At 36.6% G+C, this 20,583-nt stretch overlaps 2 pseudogenes; both read right to left on the reverse strand.

Moving 5' to 3' along the window:
- Window positions 1–1,842: 1,842 nt before the first annotated feature.
- Window positions 1,843–3,924, reverse strand: LOC116133788 (annotated as a pseudogene).
- Window positions 3,925–9,365: 5,441 nt separating this feature from the next.
- On the reverse strand, window positions 9,366–10,967 carry LOC116133783 (annotated as a pseudogene).
- Window positions 10,968–20,583: the final 9,616 nt, after the last annotated feature.

A 20,583-nucleotide genomic window follows, 5' to 3' on the forward strand; every position in this document is an offset into this window, starting at 1 on the left:
AATAAAGATGATTGTTTCTTTCATGTTTCTTATGAACTAATTTTATTCTCTAGGGCTAAGATGTAGCCCAATCTCTTAATTATGTATTGATCTTTGATTGTTAATTTTTATTAAGAAGTCTTCCTAAGTTTTACTATTATTCCTAATGCTTTTGATTCTTAAGTGCCCAAGAATTGAATGAACCAATAGACTAAGTTGAGATCGAGAGATGATACTTAGTTGGTCTACAGTAGTAAAACCATAGGTTGAGCGAAACGCTAGAGATAAGTTATCGCGACTTGTGAGGTTTTGGTAAACTCCATAGAGCGTAATGATCTCCAATTGCTTAAATCTGATTAGAGATAATTCAGGTTAGTAATTAGGGGTTAATTTGATAATTGTTCGAGAGAAAGTTATTGGAAATTTAGGGAGTTTGACCTGTAGGAAGATCTTAATAAAATTAGCATAAGAGATCAATACATATGAATAAGAGTTGGTGTGAAGTTTATGCCCTAGGTTTAGTCATCTTGTTTTTACCCAAAGGTTTATTTTAATTGTTCTCTGTTTAGTTTTCTTTTTAATTTCAATTGTTAATTTTATTTAATTTAGATTCTTCTTTCATAAAATTTGGATTGATCAAATAGTAATAGGATGGTTAAATTGGTAATTGATAATAGTAATTCCCTTGGGTTCGATATCCGTATTTATATACTTTATTACTTGCACGATTTCGTACACTTGCGAAAATCAACGACAATACCATCGACCTAAATGGAGAATTGCAGCTGTTGGATCATATTCAAAGCAATGATCAAGATTGAAGGAGCTATGGATCAAAACGAAAGTGCACAACTTGAACTCAAACGACACCGTTTTTAAGCTTAATAATTAACATGTATTATCGAGCATCTCAGAAATAAAGACGACAAAGGAGATTTGGGATACTTTGACAAATCTGTACAAAACCAAGTCTTTGCACAATAAAATATTCTTAAAAAGAAGGCTTTACACTGTTTAATGATTGAATCCACTTCAATCACCGATCATATCAACACTTTAAAAACTCTATATTCTCAGCTCCAATTTCCTAATGGAACAAGCTCCTCCACCTCCTCTTATTGCCCAGAATAGATCATCCCCTATGGCTGCGGATCAAGAACTCTACCTCTAGCGTCAATAATTTGGGCATCAAGGACATTGTCAACAACAAGACCATATTTTCTTAACAACATACTATAAGCACCTCTTATGATGTGCCCACCAATGCCTAAGCTTGTGCAGGAACCTGTAGCAAAAGCATGATTGTTGCTTTTCTGTGAAATCCTGTAGTAGACTTCACCAATAGTTGCACCAGGTTGAACTTGAGCACCGTTATCATCAATATCAATTCTTATGTGTCAGAATTGAGAGGGCAAGAGAGGTAATTGAAGAGAGTCGAAGTATGCTCAAGAGATATATTCGAGAGGGTAGAAGAGACAATTGAAGAGAGTTGGAGTATGCTGTAGAGATATATTGAGAACAAATAATTGTATTATATTGAATTGTATCAAATTGTGTTTTTCATGTATTCATACCACTTATTTGTACAAATGTACAGTGACTGTGTAAGGAAAAATAATCTCACATAATGTTTGCAATCTTCATGGGTAAGGAAATAGAATATCAACATTCCATATTTGCGCGTCAATATTATGGATCGAAGTTTTGCAAGGTCTACAATAATAAAAGGTGCTTCAAAGATAATAATTTTTACTAATTTTGCTACTACAATGGATGAAAACAACTTTGACATTTGGTATTATTTAAATTAAATACTTAATTAATACGAATTTAATCAATAAAGGGCTCCAATACATATCATCTCTAGCCTTCCAATGGAAGAGGTGGAATGCTCTGCTCATGCCTGAAGAAATTACCAGGATCAACTTTGGTCTTCACTCTTACTAGTCTCTTGAAGTTACCTTTGAAATATTTCTCACCCCACGCTCTATCCTCAATGAAACTTGTGTTACTCTTCTTGTTCATGCCCAAATCAAGATCCCTGTAATTCACATATGCGGCTCTGGGAGACTTTGAAACATAAGGAGCCATGTACTCATATAACTCCCTCATCCATTCCACGTGTTTTTTCTCATTCTTATCTCCATCTTGCCAACCAGTCTGTTGGAAAAATGGCTCATTTAGCAAATCACATGGGGGTAGAAGTGATAATGGAAAAAGGTTTAGGGACTTATATGTGATAGGCCAAAATGTTAGTTTGTCCCACGTTGCTTGGGAATGAAAAGTGGGAAACTTTTGGGGCCTATATATAAGGACCTAAATCATTGTTATTGTATCCCAAGATGTAATTCTATTATACTTCTTTTGTTTAGGGTTCTTTCTTTAAGGACCCTTTAGTTTGCAAGTTTTGTTGTATCTCGCCTTTGTTTTGGGTATTTGTTGTATTGCCCAAAAGTTTGTAATATTGTTTGGAGATAGTGGAGTTTTCTTTTGCAGCGCCCGAGGACGTAGGTTTCAATACCGAACCTCGTTAATTCCTGGTATTCTTTATTTTTGCATTTAATTTTGGTTATTTATTTATGCTTTACTACTTGTTATTATTATATTCAATAGCTAGCGTTAGAGTTTATGTTTCCGTTGCATAACACAGTCGTGTAAAAGATTTCGAATATGTTTCCCTCTCTGTGAGGGAAAGGAATTTCAGATTCTGAAATCTTGCTCATCATTCCACCATATGGACTTAACACCATTGTTGGATTCTCTTCTTCCAGAAACCTTTTCAATATTCCATCGAGCACGGTTTCAGGAATGGGTTCTTTAACAAAGTCTGATTTGGATTTGAAATAATTCTTATATATATTCTGTCGCTGAAGTAAAATTTGAGGGGGTGAAGCTATTGGGTAAAGTCCCTGGTAAATCATAGACTTGATCCAGGTTGTTTCAATGCAATCTTTTCCCCAATTCAGGAAACCTCTCCTGCATTACTTGATGGAGTCGACCAGCGCCACCAAGATACAGGGCGGTGAATGTGTTTAGTACAATTTTGTTTCCATTTTGACTTGAATTGGCCACTTGAAAGAAAACTCTAAGGAAGAGATCTTCATCGAGCGTATGTGCAACTTGTTGCCATCTATAGAACAATTTTGTGGTTCCTTGTTCTATAGTTTTGTTAAGTGTAAAAACTGTAACTGTTGGTGGCACAGGAACCAATTTTATCTTCCATGAGACTATGATTCCAAAGCTTCCTCCTCCACCTCCTCTTATTGCCCAAAATAGATCTTCCCCGATGATTGCTCGATCAAGAATTCTTCCGTGCACATCAATAATTCGAGCATCGAGGGCATTATCAGCGCTAAGACCGTATTTTCTCATCATAAAACCAATAGAACCTCCTGTGATGAGCCCACCAATGCCTAAGCTTGTGCAAGAACTAGCAGGAAAGCCGTGGATATTGCTTTTCTCTGCTATTCTGTAGTAGACTTCACCAGTTGTTGCACCAGATTGAACCCAAGCACTGTTATCATCAATATCTATGATTATAGATCGAAGTTTGGAAATGTCTACTATAATGAAAGGTGTTTCAATTTCGGATACATAAGAGAGCCCCTCAAAATCATGGCCTCCGCTTCGGACTCTTATATGAATTCTAAGCTTTTTGGAGCATGTAACGGCTGCTTGGACATGGGATTCTTCCAAAGGGGTGAAGATAAACTCAGGCTTGGGTAGTGAAGGGTCTGTAAACCTCAGGTTTTGAGCAGTAGATAGAAGGATCGAAGAAAATGAAGAAGTGTTTCCGGTGTAAAAAGCGGAGGAAGGAATGGAAAGCTGAGAGTTGACAGAGAGGCAGTGCACAAAATTCTGTTGAACTGAACTCGAAATTGTTGATGAAGAAGCTGATAACAGGACTGCAAATAACAAAAGAATGTATTTACATGAAGACATCATTTTCTTTTTTAGGATTTCCGGTGGTTCAAGAATTAATAGTTGAAATATGGTAAGTATAGAGGCTATGGCTTTTGAGGAGTAACCATTTAATTATTGGGCTAAATCCATCCTAAAGAGTCACATGTGTTTTTGAACTTTTGGTAGAAAGTCTAAATAGCTTGAGATTATTGTCAATTGATAACAATTTTCAAAGATTCAGCCACCAGACCTGACCCTGTAATTTTTTTCTTAAATCTGTTGTAATTGAAGGGAAATTCCTACATTACTCAATTTCACAAACAACTAATTCTTTTTTAAATAACAATAAGAAATAATTACTTAAAAGACCTTTTTTTTTTTAAGTCAAATAGAAGAATGTATGACTGACAAATATTAATCAAAAAAAGAACTCAACTTTTGTCCATTTTCTTAGTTTGAATACTGGAAAGAGCTTAGAAGATAAAATTTGACCGACGAGACATTTATTCAAAAAGAAGTACGAAGTTTGAAAAGAATAAATATTCATTGAATGGTTATTAAATGAAAATTAGAAATCATCAATTATTCAATGTAAATCAGTAAATGGGAACTCAAATCTTTAAAGGTAATAGCTTTGAGAGTTGAGGCAGCCCTGGAAATGGGTTAGTTTCACACTTTAGCAGAGGCTACGGATTTTGTGAGGAAGATAGCTGCAGAAGCACATAGTTATTTGTGAAAACTTTGCCATTGTCTCAAACATATATGCGTACGGGAATCTTATTTTGAGTTGGAAGGAAACTTTACAAAGACAAAAGACAAAGAGACATTGTGTGACCTCTTTCCTTGTGACTGGATGATAAATTTTTTATGCAGTGAAATAAGTTATATCCAGAAGATCTTATGTTCAAGTCGTAAGGTAAATAGCTACCATATTTATGTAATTACCTTGATTTATTATATTTATAAGGTGTTTCGTGGCCTTGAAGATTATGAAGGTTTCAATATGAGTCTGGATATATACTTCAGATACCAAAAACAAAACAAAAAGCAAAAAAAAAAAGAAAAAAAAAAAAAAAGACTATTCGTGTCAAAACATAATCTGGCTGTATGTTGATTAAATTAAATGACGGGGTTCTTTCCTTTGATTTTGGTTTTCTTTAGTCAATGATTATGAATTAACAGCCCCCAACAGGAGAAATGAAGACGTATGCATCTGTACACCTTTAGGCTTAGTGGATTGACATCTTGGGATGATGATGCATAGATTTTGTCCACAGCCGAAATATTATACCATTATATTATGCCTATTTTTCAACTTTTTCAAAAGGAAGTGGAGCCTAACTAACAGCATAATGTCATCTATATTCTCTTTTATCTCTTCCAAAATTTTCTGTTATACAGGCACTAATGAATTATATTAATATGATGCAGAGGTTGTTTATCCATTTGGATTAGAATGTTGAAAAAGTATATGGAAAATAGTTGGTCAAGTTTGTCTTGTTATAATTCAAAGCTTAAAGAGGTCCTCCTTTATTTAATACTGCTATGAAAGAAGTATGTTAAGTCTTTATCACCCAGATCCAGTCCATATGTTTTATCTTATTCTAATCTCATATTCATTTTTTTTTTTTTTTTAGATAACCGGAATATTCGAACCAGTTTACACTCACCTCAATTAATCATTGAGATCTATTGAATAGGTGGCCTACAAGCTCAAAAGACTAGGTAAGTCAGAATGTAATAGGTGGCCTGAAAGTTCAAACATAAAAACTTAATAAAGGGAATAAACCTCCTTAACCGTTAGACCAACCTCTTGAGGTTAAATTCGTTTATTTCTTTCTTCTCTCTTTTTTTTTTCTTTGTTTTCACGCAGTATATTCTTTTTATTCTTCCTTCTATTATTCTATGTTACTTCCGGCTCTTGAGGAAAAGCCTTTAACATAAGGCTTTATCCATGATTCCATTCCTGCCGCCACCAAGCAAGTTTGGAATCAATTTGCATAGAGTAAACGACTTTTTCCCACCCAAGGTTTGGCCTAATTACACTTTTCCATTCAAAAAGTTTTAAAATATAATTTTATTACCCACGACACATATCTGTTAGTAATTTTTGTTATGAAGAAGGGCAAATTGGTCAAACATCCATTATAAGTAAGGGTAGAATAGTCTCTTCATGTCTCTTCTTCTATCCTTCGCCACCTCTCTTCTCCTTCTCTCCTTCCCCCACCGCAGATGGAGAAAAGAGTCTGAAACTGAATCTTTACCTCAAAGTCAAACTCTATTTCCTCGCAATCTATATCAAATTGGAACTCATAATCTCCCATATCTGCCTTAGGTGAAAACACTTCTCTCTCAATCGCCTTGCATCGATACAAATAATCTCCAGTTCACTAGGTTCCTCTTCCCCGGCACGAAATTCCCTATTCATCATCTCACCAATTTCAGCAAGACAGAGACCTTATTCAACAGCTTCCTTTAGGAAAATTGTGAACCTGCAGACAATCCTCTCGGGTCATTGGGAGCTCCCTTCGCAGCATTTCAGAGTCACGAACAGGATCAAGTTTTCTAATGTAATCAAGTTCATCATCTGAAAATGGAATCGAAGCCTGAGGCCAATGGATCCACTCAAAATAGTGATCCTCCAAAGTTTCTGGCAAGCTTAGGCCATGGTCAATTGGAATGAGCTCCACCTGACCAAAGTTCCCAACACCATCAAGCTTCCTCAATAAAAGGTTTCCCGCATGTCTATCAGTGTTAAAAATTCTAACATCTAATATCCCTATGCGGTGCACCACAGAAACTAGGAAGCTTGATGTCCCATGATCACTTGCATCAAAATTATGCTTTATGAATTACTGGAAAGATGCAATCTTACTAACCAGAATCTTTTAGTGAGCCTTGTTCGTATTTACCCAAGCATTGACATTGAAGATTGAGTGTGTGATCTTCACCAGGGCAGTGGGAGGCACATTTGCAAAGTGATCATAATTAAACAGGTCGGGGGTAGGAAATGGTGGGAGAGGTGCAGGTGGTGGTTGGCGACGGCGGGTGGCCTTCTCAATTGAAACACCAACTCAAAAACAAATCACACTCCAAAAATCTATCAAAACACAACACAGTCTACAAAAAACAATACATCCATCAATGAACCCCACAAAACTCCAGTCAATCTCGCGAAATCGGCGGCAATGGAAAGGTTTGCAACTGGGAGTGAATTCGGAGACAAGTGAAAGTGGTGAGGTGGCTGGTGGCGCAAGCTGGCGAGCAGAGGGACAGGGGTGGAGGATTTTGGCGTCAGAGGAGTGGGGAAGAAAAGAGAGGAAGAAGAAAGGATATTTTTGACTTTACAATGAATAAATATTGTATTTACAACGGAAATTACTAATGGAATGTAACGTGGGGTAGTAAAATTGTATTTTAAAACTTTTTGGGTAGAAAGTTATTAGCCCAAACCTTGGGTGGGAAAAAGTCGTTTACTCATTTGCATAAGCAGGCAGCTGCCACTGCCACTGCCAGCTGCATGTCATTTCTTTAATTTAAGCTAGCTATGTGCAGGCCCAACCAAAATATCCCCCGGCCCTTAGATATCTGGTCGATGATTGTTATATTTAGAATCTTCTGTCTGCTTATTGATTTTTTTTTTTCCTCTATTTTGTTTTCTACTGTACAAATAATTATATAGGTGGTTCATTAGTTGATTAATAATGATAATTATGTTAGAATGTAAAAATACTAGAGGGAAAATAGTTCGTTAATTTTTGTTGAAATGTGAAGCCACATTTTTTTTGTTAACTAAGGTGTCCAGGCGTGCACCTTGACGAATCTTCAGAGAAAATTGTTCCACAGCAACCTACTGTTACGACTCTCCAAGTAAATCATAGGAAAATATACTACTTTTACGTTCAGTGAGGAATCGAACCTAGGACTATGAGTTAAAGCTATGCACAATCACCTTGATTCACCCTTACCCTTAGGCTACCTATGGGTGGGTAATGTGAAGCCACTTTCACATGGTTTGCAGCCAATTAGCTCACAAACTTTGACAAATGAGTTTACTAACATGCATGGTAATTATTTTTTGGGTAAGAAATGGTGGGCTAGGTAACTTCAGGGTGACAAGAGATTATGAGAAAAATATGTGAATGCATTAAATGGTTACAATACTCTCCCAAAGTGTCTTTCCTCATTGTGAGAAAAGTGTTTTTGTGCTTTCCTATTCATTAGAGAGAGATTTTGCACATCTTACTTATGGTCTTAATAAAATCCTCATAGTCTTTACCTATGTAATGTTGTGCTGCCTTTGGAGAAACCATGGTATTTATAGGGAACCATGGCCTCCAAATCAAAAGCAAATTTACCACATTCACATTGTCGAGTTCGAACATTGCAGCCATTTAATGCCTATGTATACTTTTGGTCCTAGTCTCTTGCCACCCCTAAATTATCTAACCCAGCATTTCTTATTCAAAATTATTGCCATGTATGTGTGCTTATAAACTCATATGTCAAAGTATGTGAGCTAACTGCATTTAAACCATGTGAAAGTGGCTTCATATTTTAACATAGAAACCTCTCGAAATTATGCATGAAAGAAATCAGTGAGTTCGATCTGGATCACCCATATGTTGTGAGTATATTTTATAATATTCTGATTCATTTGCATATTCCTTGAAGCTCAGAAGAGTTTTCTAGATTTTAAGCACTCTGAAGTTTCCCTTCAATTCATGATGGGTTGCAGGAAAGACATGATTATTGGACTAAATGGTAATAGACAAAAAGTTCATTTTCGTCTAAATCAGGATGTGAAATGTAGACACTATTTGATAAGATCATTTTCTAACCCATTTGATATTGGGAAGTGAAAAGGCTCCAAGAGTTTTAAAAGAAAAGATGTGGAGTACCGTAGGACTCTACCTAACACTTGATATATAAACAACTTCAATTATTACATTTCTAATGTGATATAAAAACGTTAGGTGAGATGCCAAAAGATAAGGTAAATTATTAAATAATTAAGGTAAACAACTTGAGTTTTTAATTAAAAGATTTTAACTATAAATCCTGAGAAGTCATATGAAAACGTAAAATTAAAAAGTTGCTACTATATATATGAAAATTAAACATTATTATAACAAGATTTTTGTTCAAAATCATGCTCATAATTACAAAGTACAAGCTATTTTTTCATTAATTACAACATTAAACCTTAACTATCTTTAAGTGACGGAGTGGTTTGATAAAGACTCTTGAATATATTATTCAAAAGATCCTGAGTTTAAGTCTCATCTCAGTTGTTAATAAGGGTAGTCACTAGAACTTTTACCCGATCGGTAGTTCTAGGATCTCCAAGAATTAGTTGAAGTGCCCGTAAATCGGCCCAAACACCTCCAATCATTATAAAAGAAAAAAAAAAAATTTAAACCTTCGACATGACTAATTTGAATCAATAACATAGTGCCATTTAATCACAAAATCAAACTATCTCAGCATTTCGATGGAAGAGGTGGAATGCTCTGTTCATGCCTGAAGAAGTTGTCTGGATCAACTTTGGTCTTCACTCTTACCAATCTCTTAAAATTACCTTTGAAATACTTCTCACCCCACACTCTAGCTTCAATGAAACTTGTATTACTCTTCTTGTTCACACCCAAATCAAAATCCCTGCAATTGACATATGCAGCCCTGGGAGACTTTGAAACATAAGGAGTCATGTAATTGTATAGCCTCCTAATCCACTCAATGTGCTTTGTGGCATTCTTAACGTCTCCATCTCTCCAGCCAGCCACATACCCGATTTCAAATATGTTTCCTTTTCTGTGAGGGAAAGGAGTTTGTGATTCTGAAATCCTGCTCATTTCTCCACCATACGGAAGCCATACCATTGATGGATTGTCTTCTTGTAATAACATTTTCCATATCCCCTCAAGAACTGTTTCAGGAATGGGTTCCTCAACAAAGTCTGATTTGGCTTTGAAAGAGTTCTTGAATCCATTTTGTCGTTGAAGTAGAACTTCGGGAGGAGAGTTACTTGGAAAAAAGGCATAAGTAACCACAGACAGGATCCAGGTTGTTTCATTGCAATCTTTTCGCGCCAAACCCAGCTCAGGGAATCTCTCTTTCATTATTTGAAGAAGACTATCAGCATCACCAAGATGTAGTGCACTGTATGTGGTTAACACAGTTCTCTCGCCGTTTGGGCCACCTGTGGCCAATTGTATGAGAACTCTAAGAAAGAGATCCTCATCAAGCGAATGCGCAACCTGTTGCCACTTATGGAGGATCTTTGTGGCACCTTGTTCCAGGGTCCTTGAAACTGTAAAAATTGTCAGAATTGGTGGCACTGGAACCAATTTTATCTTCCATGAAAGAATAATTCCAAAGCTTCCTCCTCCACCTCCTCTTATAGCCTAAAATAGATCTTCGCCCATGGCTGCTCGATCAAGAACTCTGCCTCTAGCGTCAACAATTTTAGTATCAAGGACGTTGTTAACACCAAGACCATATTTTCTCATCAAGAAACCATAAGCACCTCCTGTGATGTGCCCACCAATGCCTAAGCTTGGGCAACCACCAACAGGGAAAGCATGAATATCGCTTTTCTCCGCAATTCTGTAGTAGACTTCACCAAGTGTTGCACCAGCCTGAACCCAGGCACTGTCATCATTAATATCTATGGTTATAGATCGAATCTTGGCAAGGTCTACTACAATAAAAGTTTTTTCAATTTCTGACGCATAAGAGATTCCCTTAAAATCATGACCTCCGCTTCGGACTCTGACAGGAATGCCGAGGTCTTTGGAGCAAATAATGGCTGCTTGGACATGGGATTCATGCAGAGGCGTGAAGATAATCGCGGGCTTTGGTACTGAAGGCCCTGCAAACCTGAGGTTTTGAACAGTAGATAGAAGGATTTCAGAATATGAAGAAGTATTTGCGGCGTAAAGAAGGGAGGAAGGGACTTGAAGATCAGAATGAACAGAGAGGCAATGCGAAAATATTTCTTGAATTGAAATTGAAATTGTCAATGAAGAAGCTAATAACATCACTAAAAGTAAGAAAAGAAAGTAATTGCATGAAGCTATCATTTTTTCAGTTTTTTTCTTCTGCTCAACAATGCATAGTTGAGTTTGGCTCTAGACCTTACTGTGTGTATACATAAACTTTTAAGTAATAAATATATATTGATTAAAATTTTTATTTTGGAGACATTAAAAACTCGCAATGTTCTCCAACTGCAGCCTTTGCTGAAGACAATTCAATGGCGTGGTGGCTCTCAAAAGATGTTTGGGATTTTTAATTGAAGTACTAAAATAAGTGAAGACAACTGTTGTTACCTACTGCATGACATTGGTGTCGAAGATGCTCATAAAAAAAGACAAGTTGTTGGGCTAATCTTCTTGGGCCTAGGAAAACGTTGAATCGGCTGAATGAATGATCATTCGTTATATTCTATCTCTATTATATAAAATTTGCTGTGTCTGTTTTATTATTTTAAATAATATTTTTTTTTAAAGTTGAATTAGATTGTTATTATGAGGATGAGATTTAAAAATTAACAAAAATACTTCTTAAATTTATTAATTTAACTAAACACCCCCTATAATAAAACATTGAAAAGTAACAAAAACATCTTTATTCACCTATTAAATACCGGTAGCCAGCTACCACCGTTAGAGGGTGTTTTTATTAATTTTTAATGTTTTATTATAGAGGTTGTTTAACTAAATTAACAAACTTAAAAGATTTAAAAATAGTTGAATGGAATATGATTGATTTTGAGAATAGGGAAACAAATATATATTTTGGGTAGGATAGGAATAAAACGGGGAAACAAACGTAGCCATATTTTTAGCCAATTTTATTGCCACGGAGTTCTCCAATTCATTTGCAGTGTTGCCACTACTTTGCTTCAGGAATACAGCACATTTTTCTCTGTTTCAGCAATCAAAACCAATTCAACAGATGGGATGCTCTTTTCATGCTTGAAGAAGCTAGTTATCCGGATCAACTTTGGTTTCACCGTTACCAATCTCTTAGTTAATATTGATATTCTCACCCCCAAACTCTAGGTGATAATATTACATGTGTTGCTGTTCTAGTTTATGCCCAATCAAGATCCCTGTAATTCACATATGCAGCTATAAGGTACTAAGTTTTTAGTTCAAGGCTTCGTAATATTATACTAGTTAATTGCCGTATTACCAAACCCTTGAACTAGCTCTGCAAATGGGTTTAGTTGGCAGGCTGTGGATTTTTATGATGGCCATAAAGAAGTAGATTGCTGTTCAGGCTAATTTACTTGGCCCATTATGGAACAGCTCATTGCAATTAAACATGAGCCAACGACTTTGGTGCGTTTACAAACCTTTAAGCTCAGTGGATGGAGATTTTGAAGATTGATCGTGATTAATAGACCTAGGCCACCACCAAAATATAATGTACCATTAACGCCAAATCTTGAGATTTTTTCAAAAAGATCGAACGCAGTGGATCCTGTCGTTAACATCGAAGTGCCTTCTGTCATGAGTAGATGGTTGATGATTGTAAGTTAATGACTCTTCTATATATTATTTCCGATTTTAGTAGAACGTATCAATTATATATAATATGATGCACGCAGAGAACGTTCATTAGTTAATCCTTCATAATTAGAATGTAGAAAAACTAGATGGAAAATAGTAGGTCAAGTTTGTCTTGCCCAAGGAGTTGTATTTGTAATTTGCAGGAAGGGTATTCTCTTGTATATGGATTAAGTTGGAGTTGTTAACTACTTCAACATTTATGAGCCACGCAGACGTATTTCAGGGTCTGTTAAAGGATTTCTCCAAGTATTTAATTCCTTATTAGGTTTAGGCATAGGAAAATGAATCTTAGTAATATTAGGTTTTACACTTTAAACTTAGTATAGTAAAACTTCTCTATAGTGATACTCTATATATGAATAATCTCTACATAGTCATAAAAAATTCTAGTATTAATTTGAGATAGTTATAAATAAGAATAAACTATACATTGTAATAAGTTATAATTTTTCTAATTCTCGTCTTAAGAAAGTTGCTTCCACATAATAATAATTATCTATATATTTCAATATGCTATGTTACATTAAAGGTTTAAGATAAAATAAAATATTTATCTAAAGTTTTTTTAGACAATGATTTGTACTTTAGAGTTGTTACTACATCTTTTAACTTGCGAGTACATAATAACTCGCTAGCATGAACACCTTATTGTTGAAGCTAATTATACTTATAGCTTCTCAAGTATGTTTAGAGTTTCTTAGCATGAAACTTTTTGTATTTTTGTACTATCATCCTTAAGATTGTTTCCTTTCTCTACTTGTCTAATTACAACAATGACTACTAATACAATGAATTGAAACCCTAATATATACTACTAAAACATGAATTATAAAATAAGAAATCAAAACAATATTTTTTGTAATTACAACTCTATTAAGTAATAACCTCCTTATGGCAATAAATCAGTTTGATCCCACCATTATGACTATAGAGAGGTTTTACTGTATATAAACCTATTTTTCTCTTGTATGAGTGTGACAGCAAATCACAAGGCAAATTACATTCATTGTAACGAAGGAGGTGAGACAATATTTCAATAATATTGAGTTTGTTAGACGTAGCCTGTTAATTGGGTGAACCAGGATAAATTGCGCGTATTACTATTTCTCTTTACTATTTATAGTTTATGTATTTACTGTTATCTTAGTATTGTATTAGTCTCTATTTCGTTCAAAAGTATTAAAAGGAAGTATTTGCATGAGGCCATCATCTTTTTTAAAGTTGCTTCTAGTGGTTCAAGAATTGAGAATGGAGATATGGTAAATAGGCTATACATAGCTATCGTTGCTCCATCTCCGTGGAAAAAAAGCTTTATTGTGCATATAACCAATTACTAGTTAAAAAATATAGTGTTGGAAGCGTGTCTCATGGTAGATTGGTAAAGAAAGCTCGAAAAAATATCCAATATTACAAAGGTTTCAATTCAACCGAACCACAAACCAATAAATTTAAATCACCTTTAAATTCTCACTCATGTAACTTTACATAGAATATAATTGGTAGTTGTGCGGTACGCATATATAAATTTGTGATACCGCACACCTCTAATACCATTATGATATCATAGAATTTCTTGCAAAACTCTCCTTACCTTGTTGTAAATCTGTTATGCTTGGAAAAGTGAGGCTGACGTAGAGCCCTATCAACGTAAGCAATCAGAGCTTAGGTAAGTCCTACAACCATTCAGACGCAGCCACGTCGCACGCTGACACAAGCGGCATGCTCCTGCCAGTGCAGTGGGTGTGCGCCAGGCTGGTGAAAGGCTGGAGAAGACCCACGTGTCCAATCCCTGCAAACGTCGAGTAAATCACTCGAGCAGGTGAACAACGGGACACAAGGAAGGATTTGCACAGCAATCTGACACACTCCCTTATTTAGTAATCATTTCCTCAGCTCATCCCACTATAAATAGAGGGTTCCTCTCTCGTTTGTGCGATTATCTAATTTCTCTTTGGAATAGCATATATATACTTTCTCTCTCTCCCTCTTGTAATCTCTTGTAAGTCAGCTCGCTGAACGTGACCTGACCTCATATATTAATATGATACCAGTGGATGTAGCATCTGAACCACTTTAAACACCGTTCTTCATCTTTTACTTAGTTCAATACCCCCATACACGTGTATCTTCTGAGTCAGCTCAGCATTTTCCACGTGCATTTAGTTGGTGTCAAAATCAAGCATCAACAGTTTGGCGCTAGAAGGAGGGCCTGATTTAGTATTCGTCATTTAACAGGAGAATCTCTGACTAATCGGTCTAACAGCAAATGGCTTGCCGATTCGAATTTGAGCGACCCAATCACGGTGAGGAAGATATCCCCTAGGTACAAGAAGACACTTCTTCCGAAGTGCCCCCAGTCCTGCAAAATCTCAGGGGGGATATCCCTTCAATCTCACGGCTTGATCCAGCCGTCATGAGCTACCTGGAGAGGTTCAACAATACTCTTCAAACGATCAACCAAAGGTTGGACCGCTTGGATTGGGTCGCGCCACCTAAATCAAATGAGGTGGTGCCACTGCCAAAAACGCCTACAAGTCGCATGAAAGCGCAAAAAAAGGCGATAGCCCATGTCGCGTGCACTGCAGCGCATCAAAGGAAGGGAAAACAGGTGACAAACAATAGGCCTAAAGGCTCTGAGGGACCAGTGAACACCGACTACACCCCGGGTAGAATACCCGTGGTGCGCAGACTCGGTGACATGTCGTGGCCCGAGCTGTCCCGTGCCACGTCGCACAAGCACTCCCACAAAAGTGCAAGGCGGGGAGATTCCCATTATCGCCAAAATGACGACTCCAATCGTCGTCGCGCGGGAAGTTCCCACCATTCGTGGGTCGGTTCGCACCACCGTGGAGGTCGGGAAGGTTCCCCGACCATTCAGCACCATCGCACGACTCTAGCCAACGTCTATCAAGAGCGGTCAGAACTGCCAGCCGAGTCGAGTAGGAATCCGACCTTTGGACTTTCCTCAACCACAACCGCAAAGGTCGAACCCGCGTTAGGGAGAGCAATCCCTAGATGGCTCCGCTGTCTCAGATTGAGGAGCTACAGTGAGCTCTGGATCAGCTAAAGGCTCAACAAAGTAAGCGAGGATAGGTCGCAGAGGCGTCTCCCTTTTCTCTGGTTATGTTAGCTGCCTCTCTCCCATCCAGATTCAGAATGCCCGATATACGAGTGTTCGATGGGAATTCTGATCCGCAGGATCATTTTGTACGAATTCAATGACCTGATGGAACTTCACCAAGTTTCTGACTTGGCAAAATGTCGTTGCTTGGCAATAACTCTAACATCTCATGCCAAGCGATGGTTCAGGTCGCTCTCGGTGGCATCGATCAGCTTGTGAAATCAGATGAGCTCGACATTCCTGACACACTTCCAAGCGAATAGGAAGTTCTCAATGTCTTTGAGCTACCTCAGTAACATAAGGCAAGAGAGGGATTAATCCCATCAATCTTACATCGATAGGTTCCATAGGGAACTTCATAAAGTGGCTCATACTCCTGAAGAGTCCATTCGGACTCTAATTGACACGACTCGTCCCAGCCCTATCTATCCCATAGGCTCCGAGCGCACTGATAAGTGCTTGAAAATACACTTATACTTAGTGGTTTATAGGTATCATTTGTGGGAAATTAGGATTAATTTGCATGAATTAACTTAATTGTTTCATAAATGCACTTTTCGAGATCACGGGTATTTTTGTTGTGTTTTCAAGGAATAAGGCTCAAAAATAATATTCGGATGAGAGATGATGTTGGCAAGAGAATTTTTGACGACTGGAAATAAACGGATCGAGAATCGGACTTGAATAGAAAAAGTTATGGAAGTTGAAGTAAAGAGAAGATTCTAGATTACGTTCCAGCTTGAGCATGCCTCAGTATTTTGATAATATCTTGAGCTGTAGGACTCTTATTAAACGATTCTTAGACTGTTAAAAAGCTAATTCAAAGGGCTACATTTCATATGTTTACCACTTTTCCAAATTCCATCGTTATCGAGTTCAAAAACCATCATCTCTGAAGAACAGTGGAATGATGCAGGAAGAAGACCTGTAGCTATTGTGCCGCGGCACACTTTTTCCAGTAGCTACTGTGCTGCAGCACAGTTCCATGGCACAGTCACGACAGCTGGGAACTTTTTCTCTGTTTTTGACTAGGAACATAGGGTTTTAAGAATCCTAAACTAACTAAAATTAAGGAAAACAAAACCCTAACCCTTGTGAGATATAAATAGAAGTCTTTTAGCATTATTTTAGGGGAATTCTTTTAGAGATAAAAAAGAGAAAACAAAGATATTCAAGAACTGAAGAAAAAGGGAGATTAAAGAAGGCTTGGCGAAGAAGAATTGGAGGAGATCATCATCAACTTCAATAATCCAACCAAGTTTCACTAACTTTTTCTTCTTCTCTGTTATTATTTTTTGTTATGAATAATACAATGATGTTCTCATATTTATTCATGAAGAACTAATTCTTTTGTGATTGAGGGTGATTTCAAAACCCTAGACATGTCTTGTGATTAATAAAATCTGCATCTATTTATCTTTTGATCCCTCTTGGTTATGTGATTATTTCTCTGTGAATAGGGTTTAGATAGATTGTCTTAATTGTTTAAGTGCACAATTAAATAGTTAGGATTAATTTATTAATGCCAATTTAGGTTGTTTAGTACGGAATCGCTTTATTAACCTAAATAACTAGTGGTAAAGTGTATGCCTACATACATGGGGGGTAATCACTCAAGATAACTAAACCGACCATATGAGTTTAGCCTTGATTCAGTAGGTCTCTTGTAACTTAATGCTTTTATTACTTTGAATCTAGAGATCGTATCCTAGGTTATCTAATACATAGGGAATTGGGTTATGACCGTGTCTAGTCCAACGACTCAATAAGGAGAGATAGAACTTATCAACGTTTGGTATTTTCTGAGCTGATGTGATTAAGAGGGTAAAAAGTTAAAGAGTGCTTTTATTATATATAATTCATGTCCAGTGGTGACGAATAAACCTTCAATCAAGTTTCTCTTATTTATCTCTTTCGTGATTGTCTGCTTGTTTTATTTTGTTTGATTTTAGTTTGATAGTTTTTGTTGAGTTTTTATGGCTATGTTTGGCTTGTTATTTTTATTCTTATTTTGGACCCGATTCTTCAGATAGCGTTTGTTTTATTATTTTCATAACCCTGTCCTGATAATTCAATCCTGACAACTATCCTGACAAATTTTTTTTGACCGTTACAGTTTGCTTTTTCACTTTTCTTCACTGCTTCACCATTTCACTTTCTCATTCTCGGTATACTACCAGCTTCGTGCTTCACTTCTCAGTTTGCATTACTGTTTTCAGTGCTTCACTTTCTCAGTATCCATCACCACCATTTCAGTTTCTGATAATCCATTACCAGGTTCAGTGCTTCACTTCCCAGTTTGCATTACCACCATTTCACTTTCTAGTATCCAGTGGCAGCTTCAGTGCTTCACTTCTCACCGTGAACCTGCAAGTCCCTCTGTCACAAACCCACATCCTAACCCAATGTGAACCCACCGTCAACCCACCACCGTGAACCCGCAAATGCCTCTGTCACAAACCCACCGCGAACCCACTTCAGATCCCCAACCGTGAACCCGGAAATAGATCTGTCACAAACAAAACCACCGTGATAGATCTGTCACACACAAACCCACCATGACCCGATTTGTCACAAACAAACCCACCGTGACAGATCTGTCACACACAAACCCACCATGACCTGATCTGTCACACACGAACCCACCGTGACCCGATCCTTTGCAACCCAACCACGAACCCACCGTGACCCGATCCTTTGCAAGCTAACCACCGTAACCCGATCTATCCACAACGAATCCACCGTGACCCGATCCTTCGCAACCCAACCACAATGACCCAATCTATCCACAATGAACCCATCGTGACCCGATCCTTTGCAACCCAACCACCGTGACCCGATCTATCCAAAACAAACCCACCATGACTCGATCCTTCGCAAACCTACACCTCCATCTGGATCAAACCCACCTCAGATGTTGTTTTACGTTTTTTATTTGTGTGACAGGAATTGATTGTGAATGGGTTTTTGTTTGATTTGTGTAGAAAGGGATGATGTTTTGCGTTAATGGTGTGAATGGGTTTTTGTTTGATCTGTGTAGAAGAGGATGCTCTTTTGCTTAATGGTGTGAATGGGTTTTTGTTTGATCTGTGTAAAAGAGAATGTTTTTTGCGTTAATGGATACAGAGAATACTTTTTGTTTGATCTGTGTAGAAGAGGATGCTCTTTTGCATTAATGGGGTGAATGGGTTTTTGTTTGCTCTGTGTAGAAGAGAATGCTTTTTGCATTAATGGATTATTAAATGGGTTTTTGTTTTGTTTTATTTGGTATTTGGAATGGGTTTTGTTTTTATTAGCCATTTGGCACACGCATGTGAATGGGTTTAATTTGGCATTTGGCACATGATTGTAATCGGTTGTTTAACTACAGACATGCTTCACTCCGCAATGTTATCGAGAGAACCTTTGGTATTTTGAAAAGACGGTTCCGTATTCTAAATGGAATGAACAATTACCTGTTGGACAAACAAGGGAAGATTGTTATGGCATGTTGTGTACTTTATAATTTTATTAGAATGTACAATATGGACGACCATATCTTCGAACAAACCAATAATAGTACAAGTAATGAGCAAGTAAATTGTAATCGTCAAAATGGGGCAAAATATGGCCGAAATGGAGAAGGACCGAGTCAACCGGACAACATGACAATTATACGGGATAACATAACGAATGCATTGTAGGTAGCACAATGGACCATGTTGTAGTTGTTAATGGAGTATACGTGTAATAATGATTGTAAGGGTTGATAATTAGTACTTTTGTCATATATATATTAATATAGTGTTTTTAAACAGTTGGATTAGTACTTGAAATTAATATGGATTTTTGTTTTTTAATATATACGGGTGACAAAATTACCAATAAAATATTTAGTATTATTAAAATGTAATTTGATAAGTTATATATATATAATAATACATTATTTTAACAAAATGCAACAAAATATTATATTAATAAATAATTTATAAAAAAATATATTAATAAAATATTCAACACAAATATGAAGGTCAAAATACTCTACCAAACACATATCCTGCAAATCCTATTCTCGTAATCATAACCCTATCCAATTATCCAATACTATCCCCAAAATCCTATCTAAAATAATAAACCAAACACACCCTATAATTCCTGACAAACCCTGTTTGAAGTAGATAATTAATTAAGTTCACAAATCCTCTGCGGGAAAGACCCTTACTTGCTATTTGCTACTACACGACTTTGCATTAGAATTTAGTAAGGTAAAATTAGGTATTGCATTTGCACGCATCAAGCACCCATGAGACTCAGGAGACCGAGATGTGCCATGTGGGAAAACTATGAAAACCTGTTTATGAATTAAAACATCATAAAACTCTTCTAGCTAAAACATTTATAAACACTCCTTTTTGTTTACCACCAAAAAGATAACATCACTTGCAAATAACCAAAATACAACTGAATTTTCCTTTACAAAATGAACGTATGGTATCAGATTTTTCCATGTCTTTTACAATCCATGATGAAGAAATAGAAACTTTGCAGCGGAAAATGAAACACAACTATGAAACATATGATGAAATAAAGTCGTGTGGCCCAACCTTGAGTGGGATTCACTCTTCTACACGATCTCCTTCTTAACCTGGTGGGGGCAAAGAAATAAAGAGCATTTAAAGATAACTTTGTTAAAAAGAAAGTTACGGGTTTAGATTTTTCTACTCACAGTTTGAAGCTCTACCCTTAAGCCGAAAAACGATTGAAATCTTCTAATAATGCCCCCGCTTGTCTCCCTATATACAAAATCCAATAAATCTTCCATACATAAGCCTCCATAAGGTAACACCTCAATATTAAAATCATTGGACATTTCACACACCAAAAGATTAACATAACTTCTTCTTTAACAAAACTGTCTCATAACCGAACATTGGTTGCTCTCTGATTTTTCTTAAAACTTCTATTTATCATTTTAAGCTATAATTTTAACAGGGCATTCTAGAGACACATAAGTTGTTC

Source organism: Pistacia vera, unplaced genomic scaffold, assembly GCF_008641045.1.
Source record: "Pistacia vera cultivar Batoury unplaced genomic scaffold, PisVer_v2 Contig275, whole genome shotgun sequence".
NCBI lineage: Eukaryota > Viridiplantae > Streptophyta > Magnoliopsida > Sapindales > Anacardiaceae > Pistacia > Pistacia vera.